The 14,212-nt window shown below is 44.6% G+C and overlaps 1 non-coding gene across 1 annotated transcript; it reads left to right on the forward strand.

Annotated features, from left to right (window-relative positions):
• The first annotated feature begins 13,818 nt into the window (after positions 1-13,818).
• Positions 13,819-13,923, forward strand: LOC149456426 (U6 spliceosomal RNA). Its single transcript, XR_016313894.1, has one exon. It is a non-coding gene; the product is annotated as a U6 spliceosomal RNA (small nuclear RNA).
• Positions 13,924-14,212: the final 289 nt, after the last annotated feature.

Consider the following 14,212-nt stretch of genomic DNA (forward strand, 5'->3'; position numbering starts at 1 on the left):
TAAATCCTTTAGGCAAGGCAGGACCCCGGGCTGCGACGGTCTCCCAGCGGAGCTCTATGTAGCGCTGTGGGACCTCGTGGGCCCGGACCTGCTCGAGCTGTACGAGGAGATGGTGGTGGAGGGCAAGATGCCTCCTTCGTTGAGGGAGGGGATGATCACGATCCTGTACAAGCGTAAGGGGGAGAGATGTGATTTGAAAAATTGGCGTCCCATCTCTCTCCTGAACGTGGACTACAAGATCCTCGCCAAAGTCATGGCGAACAGGCTGAAGGCTGTCATCGGACAGATCATCAACCCGGATCAGACTTGTGGCATTCCTGGCCGCAGGATTGCGGACAGCCTAGCGCTTGTCCGGGACACGGTCCAATACATCAAGGACCGCCGTGTGCACGCGGCCCTGGTCAGTCTTGATCAGGAAAAGGCCTTTGACCGTGTCTCCCATGGGTTTATGTGCAGAGCCCTGCGCAGGTTTGGTCTCGGGGAAATGTTTTGTTCATATGTTGACATCATGTATAATGACATTTGTAGTTCCGTGCAGGTGAACGGCTGGAAGACTGACCCCTTCCCGGTCCTCTCCGGGGTCAGACAAGGCTGTCCTCTCTCACCTCTGCTTTTTGTTTGCTGTATAGAGCTCTTCGCCGAATGCATCAGACGGAATCCAGAGATCGGGGGAATCACCGCACCGGGACCAGACAGACGGGAAGTGAAGTGCTCGCTCTACATGGACGACGTGACGGTGTTCTGTGCCAACCAGCGCTCCATCGACCTGCTCGTCCAGACCTGCGAGGACTTCGGCCAAGCTTCGGGGGCAAAGGTCAACTGCGGGAAGTCGGAAGTCATGCTCTTCGGAAAGTGGTTCCTGCCTTCTTCTGCATCCATGCCCTTTGGCATCAAGACAGACTTCATGAAGGTTTTGGGAGTTTGGTTTGGTGCCGAGGGCGCAGCCCTGAAGTCTTGGGAGGAGAGACTGGCCAAGATGCGCCAAAAGTTTGGACTCTGGAGCCTCAGAGACCTCACCATCGAAGGGAAGACACTGGTACTCCGCAGCGAGATTCTCCCTGTGTTGCAGTACCTCGCCCAGGCCTGGCCCCCTCGGGTCAACACCTGCAAGGCCATCACCAGGGCGGTGTTTCACTTCATCTGGGGCTCCAAGATGGACAGAGTGAAGCGGGCAGTCATGTTCAAGGAACCCCTCAAGGGCGGTAAGGGCGTGCCCGACATCGCCACCCAGCTGAGGGTGTTCTTTGCTTGCAACTGCATCCGCAGAACTTTGCCAAGACGGACTATGGACTCTGGCGGGAACGCAATGTCTCGCTTCTTCCTGTTGCCTCTCTGGAGGTCCCTGGGGTGGGACACTTGGGATAGTTCCATCCCCTACAACTGGGACACTCCTTGGTACTACTTGGACACCTTCAAGTTCATCAGGGAGCAAGGGCTGCAGGGAGTCAAGCCTGACTTGTGGAAGCCAAAGACTATCTACAAGCTCATCCGAGCCAGCGACATTTTGGAGTCGGTTCCAGGCCTGCCTTCAGACACCTGCAAGGTGGTCTGGAGGAATGTTTCTTCCAACATTCTTACCAACAGGCACAAAGACCTGGCATGGATGGCAATCCAAGGGGGGTTGCCTCTCAGGACATTTATGCATGCCAGGAACCTGAGCAGATACAGACACTGCCCCTTCTGCATCATCCATGAGGAAACGTCTTACCACGTTTTCTGGGAGTGCTCATTTGCTCAGGCCCTGTTGGGGGCCCTGGAACCTGAACTCAAGGACTTTGTGCCACAGACAGCCATCACTCACTTCGGGGTGTTGAATGGACTGTTCTGTGGAACCTTTTCTCTGGAGGACATTGACGGCGCCTGGCGGGTGCTGTGCTGTTTTAAGGACGCTTTATGGTGCGCCAGAAAGCGCCTCATCCACCAGCGGGAGAGGATGTCCATTGAGGACTGCCGCAGACTGATCCTCAGTCTGCTCAGAGACTATTCCTTGATGGACTTTAAGGAGGAAGAGGACGTCTGAAGATTTCCCCCTTCCCCCTACTCCCCCTTGCGTGTCTTTGTCTTTTCAATAAAGCTTCGGGCCTGTGTTTCCCCCTTTCCTCCCCTTCCCCCCCCCCCCGCACACCCGATGCCTATTGTGAATCGTGATTTTCAGTTTATCGTTTTTCTGCATGACATAGTGACTAGGAAATGTATATTGTATTAGGATGCTACAGTTTTTGGGGTAAGCGGCGTCATGCAGGACGTGGTGGTCCGGGGGATTCATCCTCCGCGCACATCACGTCAGGCATCATACCGCTGAGCGAATGTATTTATTTCTGAATGTATTTATCGTATGCTTGGAACTGTATTGCAATGTGGTGCGCTGCGTCGCAGTACAGGGTGAGATGTACCCCGATTACACGTAACATGTTGTTTTTGATGCTTCTGCAATAAAAGTATCTTTTCAATCAAAAATCTGTAGCTGAAGCAATAGGTGAATGGTCCTTAGCTCTAGAATGTTGATGGGAAGTCTGGGCTTTCTTGACAACCAAGTCTCCTGAACCATCTCTGACGTCTTCCCAGTCCAAAAGGCTCTCATCTGTCATGAGAACCATCAGGTTTCTGAAGAAATTACTTTTTTCGATTCTAGCATGGAGCTGGTCAGCCACCAGATCATAAATAACCTGGCCTCAGAAGACAAGGTCATGGTAAAATCTAGAGACTTGGGTAGTCTGACCTATGCAGTAAAAACCACATCTGCAGGAACTGGAGTGTAACTAATCGAGCCTTACCACCTTTAAGGTGGCTACCATCAGGCCCAGAAGTTTTGTGCAAAACCAGACTGATTGGGAGCTTTTTGGAGATAATAGTCAGAACACGAGAGCAGAGGGTCAGTACCTGTTCCTAGGGAAGATATACCCAGATCTGGGCTCTCTCAAGTAAAAGGAGGAATAGGGGATACCTGAGGTGATTTGAAGAGTGGAGACTGGTGTCCAAGGTAGGGGTACCAGGGGAACCCTGAGTTCCTCGATCATTGCCTTTCACAGACTATGTGCTGTCCAGCCCCTAATCTCATTTCTGTTGTGCAGGACATGCGTCATTTTAGTGAGGGGATTTCCTTAGGGGTGCAGCTGTCCTTTGCCCCACGTTTGAAGCCAGTAGGTCAGTCATAGACTAGACAAGATGTCCTGTACAGCTTGCCTGAAGGCATGTGCTCAAAATGGCACCTGTAGCTGAGGAAGAGAACAGGAAGCCAGCTCTAGGAGTAGGGCATAGCATACAGCACAGCCATCAGCCAACCCAAGCCTTTCCATATGCCATAGTTGTTGTAGGTAAAAGAAAATACTAGAAAATGGAGAAAAATATTGCAGGGTTGCAGAAACTGTTGCATGGCACTCCATGGCTGTGACACAAGTTTAAAGGAATGCTTCACTGATCCTGACTTAGGGATTCATGCTGCCCACTCCTCTGTGAACAACACCAGGGCCCAGGAACTACTCCGGAAGGGAGGTTGTTGTAGTGGGAACCACTCCATGACTCCAGATCTCTTAACGCCATGCTGCAGCGGGGCATACTCCCATTCTTCATGGAGGGGATCTTCAGGGACAGAGCTCCACCAGAAGGGTGAACCATGGCACTTGACCTGTATATCAGTACTGCTGTACCAAGGGTGCCCACAGAAACATTACAGGCTGGCTCAACATCCTCCATGCCTGGGGTCTACCAAAACAGAGGCTACAGAAGGATGCCACAGTGGCCTAGGGGCAGCCAGGATGGAAGACAGATCCTTTTCAGGTAGAATATGGAAACAAAAGGCCAGAAACCAGCTCTTAGAAGAGAGAAATTGTCCTTCACCTAAGGATACTAGCAAGAATCTGGGGATTTGCTGGGAGTGAGAGGAGTTATATGGGTTGTCCAAAGTTTTCTTTCCCAGTGTCCAATCACCTGAAGGTGGGTGCATAATTCACTGCCTTTGACTATGGAGCCTGTGTGCTGAAATGTGTAATTAAGAAATGTCCACACCATCCCTACATAGTCCTCCCCAATCCAAAATGTTGAAAAAGTAAAACATGTATACTGTACCTTACAATATACACAAACCCAACCACTAAAATGTCATATCTAACAAGTTATTGTAATTCCAATAGTTATTTTTAATGCAATTATTAAAATACCTGGTAATCCTGCCATGAAGGTCCCTGTTAAGGTGCTTTCCATCATGGGATCATGATCATTTGCATCTCTGGGTTGTGCTCCTGCATGTAACCTCGATTGCCAAAGCTGGGCAAATATCAGCTGAACAGTGACTTTAGCCAAACAAATGCAGTCACTGATTGGGTTTTCTGTCAGCCATGGGTCCTGTCTATCAGAATACAAGAGCTCTCAGCAGGAGATTCATTCATTCATGGCATGTGTGAGGGAACCAAAGTGATGCTAAGCTAAGCTCATAAACTAAGCATGTGTGGCCATATTTAGTGCAGCATTAACACATGGGCCACCGATCTATATAAGAAAACCCCATAACTTACCCACTGCTCCAGGAAAAAATTGAATGCAAATGTATTTCTTGATAGCTACAAAGGATATAAAGTCTGCTTCGTGAACACCAAATTACTTTGTAAACACATTTATTAGCTTATAAAAGAGGTGACATCATCATTGTGCTGCACATAGCCTGTGCAGAGAGCAGAGATGTGGGAAGGACCCAGCAGTTCCACCCAATGTAGGCTGGCTGCAGAAAATTAAGGGAGGGGCAGATATACGACCAATCACTCTTCACATAGGGAGAGCAGCAGAGACCAGTCTTTATTACAGGAAGCTCCTGCACAGAGACAAGGTTTTGTATTGGACAAATGCACTGGTGTAGTGGAAATACAAAATGCACCAAAACTCAAGTAGGAATGTCTCTTGCATCTAGACAGTATTAGCTTATTCCAGGGTTCTGCTTTCAAGTTTTTTTAAATCACTCATGTGAAAATGCAGAGCAAAATTAGTCTCCAATGCACAAAAGCCAACAAAAAGGTTTTTGCAGCTGAGCAAATCACTTTGTTCTGTACACAAAAATTACGGACAGATGTGGACCACGCAGTGGCCCTTTAATACATAAGCACTTTAGCAGATTCACTGTCCTGGATTATCCACTGGGATCAAATGAAAAGTTATGTTCTCCTGTAAGTTTAAATCCAAGTGATACCATAATTATACAGAGTGGCTGGATGTGTACAGTATGCCTGATGCTTGGAATAGTCTAGCTGCACTGAACCGTTACCAAAATTCTCTTTTTTCAATTTGCAGCTCTGTAATAAAAAAAAAAATCAGTACAATATGGTAACCTGGAGATGTTCTGAACACAGCTGGTGTACAGAATGCCCTCAGAAATATGATTTCCTCCTTCTGTGATTGGCTCACTGATTTTCTCAGAAGTCTGCACTAAGATACAAGTCAGGTTGTAGCCATCCCCTGCAACAAAAATACCATTTTGGTCAGATATCCCTTCTAAAGGAATTCAGACCCTGCATTTCCCTCACCAGAACTTTGCAAGTGCTGATTAATAATTAAAAAGAAAACCCTTTCATTCATATTCACTTTGAACATCAACTTACACAAAGATATTTTTTTTTCCTTCAGAGTAGAAACAAGTAGGAATCTGCAACAAAATTTGTTAATATCTTTGCAGTGTAGATCACCCAGATGGGATTTTTTTTCTACACAAATGTGGAGTTACTCTTTAAGCAATAGTCTAATTGCTTCACATTAGGTGACCACTCAGACCGACCATGCCCAATTTATACTCCTGCATTTGAGAGGTTAAACTTATGGACGCTCTCACAGCAAGACTAAATAACACTCTCACTACCATTGAAAGGTTGGGAGAATCTGGAGTCCGCCTAGAAGCCTCTCTTTAGAACATATACTGAGATTCCAATTCAGAAACTGACCCAGGCTAACTGTCAAGCTCTATCCAAATTCTTTACCATTCCCAACCCTTCCCCTTACCTTTCTACACATAGTGTGAAGACAATGTTTGCTTGTCCACCCTGTTGTTGGCATTTGCTCATATCTACAGGACATTTATCTCCAAGGCATGTTACCAGGAGTATATTGTTGAATCTTTATATACATAATACACTGCTCAATGGGGAAAAATATCATGCTGGAAATCTATACTGATATGGACTAGGTAATGTGTTAGGAATGTAAGGATGCCCCATGGAAATAAAAATTACCTACCTACAGAGGACTGAATTCAAAGACACCCAAAAAATCAAAGTGAAAAAATGATGCAGCAGGCTAGTCCATTTTGCTGAAATTTCATTGCAGCAACTCAAAATGGTACCCAGTAGTTTGCATGGGCCCCCGCGTGCTTGTATGCATGCCTGACAATGTCAGGGCATGCTCCTAATAAGACGACAGACGGTGTCCTGGGGTATTTCCTCCCAGATCTGGACCAGGGCATCACTGAGGTCCTAGACAGTCTGAGGTGCAACCAGGCGGCGTTGGATGGACTGAAAAATGATATCCCATAGGTGCTCTATTGGATTTAAGTCAGGAGAGCGCGGGGGCCATTCAATGGTAGCAATTTCTCCATCCTCCAGGAACTGCCTGCATACTCTCGCCACATAAGGGTGGGCATTGTCATGCACCAGGACCACCCACTGCACCAGTGTAGGGTCAGACAATGGGTCCAAGGATTTCATCCCGATACCTAATGGCAGTCAGGGTGCCATTGTCCAGCCTGTAGAGGTCTGTGCATCCCTCCAAGGATATGCCTCCCCAGACCATCACTGACCCACCATCAAAATGGGCATGCTGAACGATGTTACAGGCAGCATAATGTTCTCCACGGGTTCTCCAGACCTTTCACGTCTATCACACGTGCTCAGGATGAACCTGCTCTCATATGTGAAAAGCACAGGGTGCCAGTGGCGGACCTGCCAATTCCAGTGTTCAATGGCAAATGCCAATTGAGCTCTATGGTACTGGGCAGTGAGCACAGGGCCCACTATTGGACCTCAGACAACCCTCATGAAGTCTGTTTGGTCAGAGATATTCACACCAGTGGCTTGCTGGAGATAAATTTGTAGGGCTCTGGCAGTACTCATCCTGTTCCTCCTTGCACAAAGGAGCAGATACCAGTCCTGCTGATGGGTGAAGGACCTTCTACGGCCCTATCCATCTCTCCTAGAGTAACTGCCTGTCTCCTGGAATCTCCTCCATGCTCTTGAGACTGTGCTGGGAGACACAGCACACCTTCTGCAAATGGCATGTATTGATGTGCCATCCTGGAGGAGTTGGATTGCCTGTGCAAACTCCGTAGGGTCCAGGTATTGCCTCATGCTACCAGTAGTGACCCTGACCCTAGCCAAAACCAAAAACTAGGGGAAAACAGAAAAGATGGAGTAGGGAAAAAAAAAGTAAGTGGCCTCCACCTGTAAGATCATTGTTGTTTTGGTGGTCAACTCATTGTTGCCCATCTACCATCTAGTGCACCAAAGCAGCTGAAACTGATTAACAACCGCATCTGCTACTTAACTAACCAGATCAATATCTCAGGCGTTGAATGGACTTGATGCTATACTCTGATTAAAAAGTGTTCCTTTATTTTTTTTGAGCAGTGTATAAACTACTGTGCAAAGGTTTTAGGCAGGTGTGAAAAAATGCTGTAAATTATGAATGCTTTCAGAAATAGAAGTGTTAATAGTTTATTTTTATCAATTAACAAAATGGAAAGTAAAATGAACAGAAGAGAAATCCAAATCAAATAAATATTTGGTGTGACCACCCTTTGCCTTCAAAACAGCATCAATTCTTCTAGGTACACTTGCACAGTTTTTGAAGGAACTTAGCAGGTAGGTCATTCTAAACATCTTGGAGAACCAATCACGGATCTTCTGTGGATGTAGGCTGTCTCAGATCCTTTGGTCTCTTCGTGTAATCTCAGACGAAGTCAGTAATGTGGAGATCAGAGCTCTGGGTGGGGCAAAACCATCACTTCCATTCTTTACGCTGGACAGTTCTTAATGACATTGGCTGTATGTTTGGGGTTGTTGTCATGCAGCAAAATAAATTTGGGGCCAATCACACGCCTCCCTGATGGTATGGCATGATGGATAAGTATCTGGCTGTATTTCTCAGCTTTGAGGACACAATTGATGCTGACCAAATCTCCAAATCAATTTGCAGAAATGCAGTCCCATATTTGTAAGGAACCTCCATCATGCTTCACTGTTACCTGCAGACACTCATTACTGTACCTCTCTCCAGCCCTTCAGCAACTAAACTGCTTCCTGCTACAGCCAAATATTTCAAATTTTGAATCATCAGTCCAGAGTGCCATTTTCTTGCATATTTGAGTTGCTTAGCCTTGTTTCTACATCAGAACTATGGCTTTTTGCCTGCAATTATTCCAAGACGACCATTTCTAGCCAGACTTCTCTGGACAATAGATGGGTGTACCTGGGTCCCAATGCTTTCTACCAGTTCTGTGCCGATGGCACTACTGGACATCTTCCGATGTTGCAGGGAAGTACAAGCATGATGTGTCTCATCTGCTGCATTGTTTCCTTGATCTACCACTGATTCTACGATCCTCAATGTTACCCATTGCTTTGTGCTTCTTCAAAAGAGCTTGAACAGCACATCTTGAAACCCCAAGTCTGCTTTGGAAACTTTGCCTGGAAGTGACTTTGCTGATGCAGCATAACTGCCTTGTCTTTTTGCAGTGCTCAGTCTTACCATGGTTTATGACCTGTCATCTGAAACTGTCTTCTACAACCTCACCTTAGTAGCTGAGTTTGGCTGTGCCTCACCCAGTTTTAAGCCTTCTTAAAACTGTTTGTGTTTCAACCTACATATGAAATTGATGATCTTTAGCACCTGCTTGGTATAATTGATCATATCCAACTAATCCCACAAAATCCCTGACTTTGTGCAAGTGTACAAATTTAACATTTGATGATGGTTTGAAGCCAAAGAGTCATTACACCAAATATTTGTTTTAGATTTTTTTCTGTATGCTCAGTTTGCATTTTGTAAATTGATAAAAACAATAAAAATATACATATAAAATATATATTTTTGCAGACCCTAGATCTTATAGAACAATTTGGAAATATTTCCGGTTTAAAAATGAACTGGAACAAATATCAAATTCTCCTTGTAGCCTCCCCCTCAGTTGATCAGGCCTCCTTGCCACTACAGCAGGTTAATATGATCAAATATCTAGTAATACAGGTGTCTAGGTCACCTGCCGATTACATTGCCCTGAATGTGGAGCCCCTATTTTCTGTTCTTAAGGCCAAATCCCAAATTTGGGCTAGACTGCTATTAGGAGTTATGGGTAGAATTGGATTATTAAAGATGGTTCTGTTGCTCAGAATCCTCTATGTACTATCGCATTCCCCAGTTTATATCCCAGATACTTCAACACTATGGATACGATTCTGAAATCCTTTATCTGGGGTGGCGGTCGCCACAAGTTGGCAATGCATATACTTAGAATCCAACCTCCCTGGGAGGTACAGCCTTACCGGACCTTGGATTATATTATTCAGCAGCCCCACCTTTCCCATCTCTTTCACATTGATAAAACTGACAGAAAAAGATTTACTACTCTAGTCTCTGACCCTGAAATTCCAACAAGGGCACACCCATTCTGTAATATTATCAGGGGAGTTTGGGGACCTGCTATACAATCCGCTAATAAAGGGATGGCCTTTTAGTATAAACGTGTCTTGGACCTATCCAACCCTAAGGTACATGCTTCGCATTTTCATGGTACCTCCAGGTACGGCATGCTTTAACAATTCAATTTACTGACAATTTCCCAGCCCTTTCCTGATTATCTATACTGGATGTGGTGTATAGGGAAGAACCCCAAAAATTGATTTCCATTCTATATGAATTTCTCCTCACCCCAGTGGCCTCTGATTTGGCCTATCCTTTTAAACCCAAATGGGAGACTGACATGGGGTCATTGAGGATGAGGAATAGGAGGCAGTACTAGACTCCTGCAAGAAGGTCTCACCTAATAGATCTGATCGCCTTACCCAACTCTATATCATACATACATCTTTATCAGCAGCTCACCTTGCATGATTTAGAAGTGACAGAAATTTGTATTGCCCTAAATGTCATATATCCCTGGGCACATTTGCACATCTGCTCTGGCACTGCCCGCGGGTAAGTAGGTTTTGAATCCAGGTAATGTAGTTCATACATGATCTCATGGGATCCCGTGTCTCTGGATCCTAAATCCTGTTTATTGGGAATTTTCCCTGATCCAGATGCTGACAAATACTTGACTACGGTTTTACATGAAACATTTAGTGGCAGTAAATTGGTAGCCTGCCACTGGATGCAGACGCATCTTCCATTTTTGAGGATGGCCGACATTAATAATACTCTCCCTTTAAAGAAATTGTGGGATTGTTGGCTGCAATCTGTACTTAAATAGTGAAGGTTTAGCTTTACATATTGGGTTGCTTTTTGTCATCATCCATACAGATGTCTGTATTTCTCCTGCACAATGCATCTTCATTGGGCCAGGGTAGGCATAGATTTTAGTTATGGGGATGTGCTGATTAGTCTTTGTCGCCAGCAAATTAATCTTTTTTGTGGGTTTCCACTGCTGTGCTACAATCAGCACTGTATGTATATTGTCACCAAGGGGTTACTTGTTTTTCGTTTGGTTGTAATTTCAAAATGTAAAATTTTTGTACGCCTCAATGCATTATAATGTAATCTCCCATTTTAATTCAATAAAAACATTTTGCCTTCTTGGTAAAAATGTATATTTATATAATATATATATATATATATATATATATATTTTTTAAGCATTCTTACTCTGCAGCATTTCATCACACCTTCCTAAAACTTTTGCACACTACTGAATATACTGTGATTAAATTACTTCTCCAAATAAGCAGTTGTAACCTATACTATGCATGGTATGTGTTATTGCCCATCACATCCGAATACATATGAGACAAGACCTCTAAAGCTCCAGTGTTCCAGTGAAAATAAGAATGAGAAAAAAAAAAGTCAGCAGCTACAAAATCTGTAGCTGCTGACTTTTAAAAAAACAGCCAATTACCTGTCCCTCGGTCCTGTGGTGTCCACCACGCAGCCAGTTTCACTGGCCGCCCTCTGTTCTCGGTGCCAGCATCCTCAGTGTGGGGACCTGGCTGTGACAGATTGCGGCTTCAGTCGGGTGCCCAATGCCCACGCAGTGTTGTGCTTTGTGAATGGTGCTGTAGTCTTCTGGGGCCCGTCACCTGTCTCAGAAGACTACCAGGAGGGAGGGGAGGAGGACAATTTCAGTTTCCAATCGCCTAGGCCAGTGGTGGGCAACCTTTTTTTTCAACTGAGCCAAATCTCGCCAAAACCACGATTGAAATTTATTTTGAGAGCCACATTTTTAAAACTGAAAATACATCCCCCATATAGTAATTCATCCCCCATATAGTAATTCATCCCCCATATTAAGTCCCCAAGTCCCCCCTGTGTCAATTCACTTACCTTTGCACTGCGCGTTCCTCTCGCCGTGTTCCCGCGCCGTTCCGGTGTAGCATGAAAATCTGTCTCCTATGAGGATCTGTCCCCCTCGACGTATCTGCGCATGTGCCAGTTTCAGGCATTAGCAGCCGATCGGCGATCTCCGGCACATGCGCAGATACGTCGAGGGGGACAGATCCTCATAGGAGACAGATTTTCATGCTACACCGGTCTTCAGGACGGACTGTGAGAGGAGCCTAGCGGGAGCCTAGCTCCGCGGGCCGGATTAAAAGGTCCGCCGGGCCGTAGTTTGCCCATTGCTGCCCTATTGCCTGTCACCTGGTGGGCAGTGTGCTCCGGAGCCGCAGCCAAGGTGAAAAAGAGCCGCATGCGGCTCTGGAGCCGCGGGTTGCCGACACCCGGCCTAGGCGATCGCAGCGGAAGTGGGAGCGGGTACCTGTCAATTTTGGGTACCCACTCCCCCAAGGTGCCAATCCTTAATGGGAAGCAGGGGGGCCAGTCCTTAAAGCGGAACTTTGCTTTAAGGTTGAATCTGAAACCTTAAAACCATGTGTTTTGTTTTATATCTGTAAATGACACTAAGCTATATTTTGTGATGACTGGAAAGCGTTCTAATAAAGATGTATTTAAAAAAAAAAAAAAAAAATGTAAGCAATGCGTGTCCCTTTATGTGGTGCACTGAAGTGCCATTTGTTTAGAATGGTACTCAAATATACATTGAATGTAGCAGGCAAGGCATTCATAATAGAAGACCCGAAGGCACCCCCTAACCCCCTCCACCCCACTGCTGAATTTTGTCGCAAAGCAATGCTAAACAGAAGCAATAAGACAAACTTACTACAAAGTTATGTCTTGTATCATAGGGATAGATTTACTAAAAGTGGAGAGTGCAAAATCTGGTGTAGCTGTGCAAGCTAACCAATCAGCTTCTAACTTTACCTTAATTAACCATTTGACGCCCAGCCAATAGCCGTATAGCGTCCTGAAAAATGTACTAGCTTTCCGGGAGGCCGCCATATGGCATCCTCCCGCACATGCGCAGTTCGCGCGCTTGCAGAGCCGCACAGCGGCGTGATCTGTCACCGGCTGTGTACCTCGGACACGGCCGATGACAGATCTGAGTACTGGCCCCTGTTGCCGGTACCATGTGACCAGTCACAGCAGGTCACATGACAGTTGTAGACAATGGATGGTTTCATTCATGCCATCCATTGTATACTAGTGTCTAGCTGTGAATGGTCAAAGCTAATCACATGCACGTCATGTGATTCGCTGTGGCCAAATCAGAGCTAAGCACAAAAAAAAAAAAAAAACCCTGAATGAATCAATGTCATTCAGCTAAATGCTTGCTTATAGCAAAATAATTCTTTGCTATAAGCAAATTGTGTAAAAAAAAAATACTGATCACTTCCCCAAAGTAGTACAATGTTACTATGGTAAGATTGTATTACTTTGGACATAGTGAAATATGAAAAAAAAAAAAGTAATAAAAAATTTAAAATAATAAAAAAAAATAAATATATATATATATATATATATTTTTTTTTTTTTTCACACTGTCACCGGTCAGTGTCCCTGATCACTGCCATGCCAGTTATATGATGATGCTGTACTGCACTGGTGACAGTATGTAAAAAAAAATATATTTTTTTTTCATTTTCCAAAAAATTTTGACAAAAAAAACACAACTTAAAAAAACTCGCCATGCCTCTTATGAAGTACGTCGGACTGTCTACTTTGCAAAAAGGGGTCATTTTTTGGTCTTTTTTTTGTTAATTTAGCAAAAAATAAAAACCCAAGCGATGATTAATTACCACCAAAAGAAAGCTCTAGTTGTGTGAATAAAATGATAAAATTTTAGTTTGGGTACAATGTTGTATGACCGCGCAATTGTCATTCAAAGTGTGAGAGCGCTGAAACCTGAAAAATGGCCTGGGCAGGAAGGTGTAAAATTGCCCGGTATTGAATTGGTTAAATTTGAAAAGAAAAAAAAAAAAAAGGAAGCCGATTGGTTTCTGTTCAGAACCAGATTTTGCACTCTCCAGTTTCAGTAAATCAAACCCATAAGGTCGGGTGATCTTTGAACATAATGTGCCATGCATCTGTGGGTACCAGTGTTTAGAACCACTTGGAAAGTATGTGCCAGCAGCTTTTTCAGCACCTTTATTTTTGATACGTGCTGAATAAAAAAAAAAGAAAAAAAGGATTGATATATACAAAAGTTTAACAGATAAATTTGTTTTATTTTTTTTTATCTGAAAATAAACAAAAGATTGCATCTGAAAAAGGCAAACAATTTTAAAGTGAAACTCCCAGCAACCGGCAGGTGGGTAGGATTACAATCGTGGAACGATACCGAGAAAATTAGCCAGCCCCTGCGTAAGGTTGACATGCTAGCACATGAAGCGGTACCAAATTTTTTCGTCAAACAACCTTCCTTCAATTCAATGCTTTGGATTCATTCCTTTCTTTATTTGTTTCTTTTTTTTTTTTTTACTCTTAGCATCAACTATTTTAAAAAATAAAAATTACAAGCTGCAGCTTACGGTTAGAGCGCAACTGAAAGCTGCACATGCCCTAGCGGCTTCTCCCACCAACCTTCTCTGAAGAAGAGCAGCACGCCTATGGGCATCCCACTGCCCCGTTAGTCTATGGGGGCGCTCCATTCTCTCACTCCTTCTATTGGCTCCCCTTTCTTTCCCAATGCCTT

The sequence above is a fragment of the Staurois parvus genome, unplaced genomic scaffold (assembly GCF_062004578.1).
Source record: "Staurois parvus isolate SC_StPar_1 unplaced genomic scaffold, SC_StPar_1.0 ptg000362l, whole genome shotgun sequence".
In the NCBI taxonomy this organism is placed as follows: Eukaryota; Metazoa; Chordata; class Amphibia; order Anura; family Ranidae; genus Staurois; species Staurois parvus.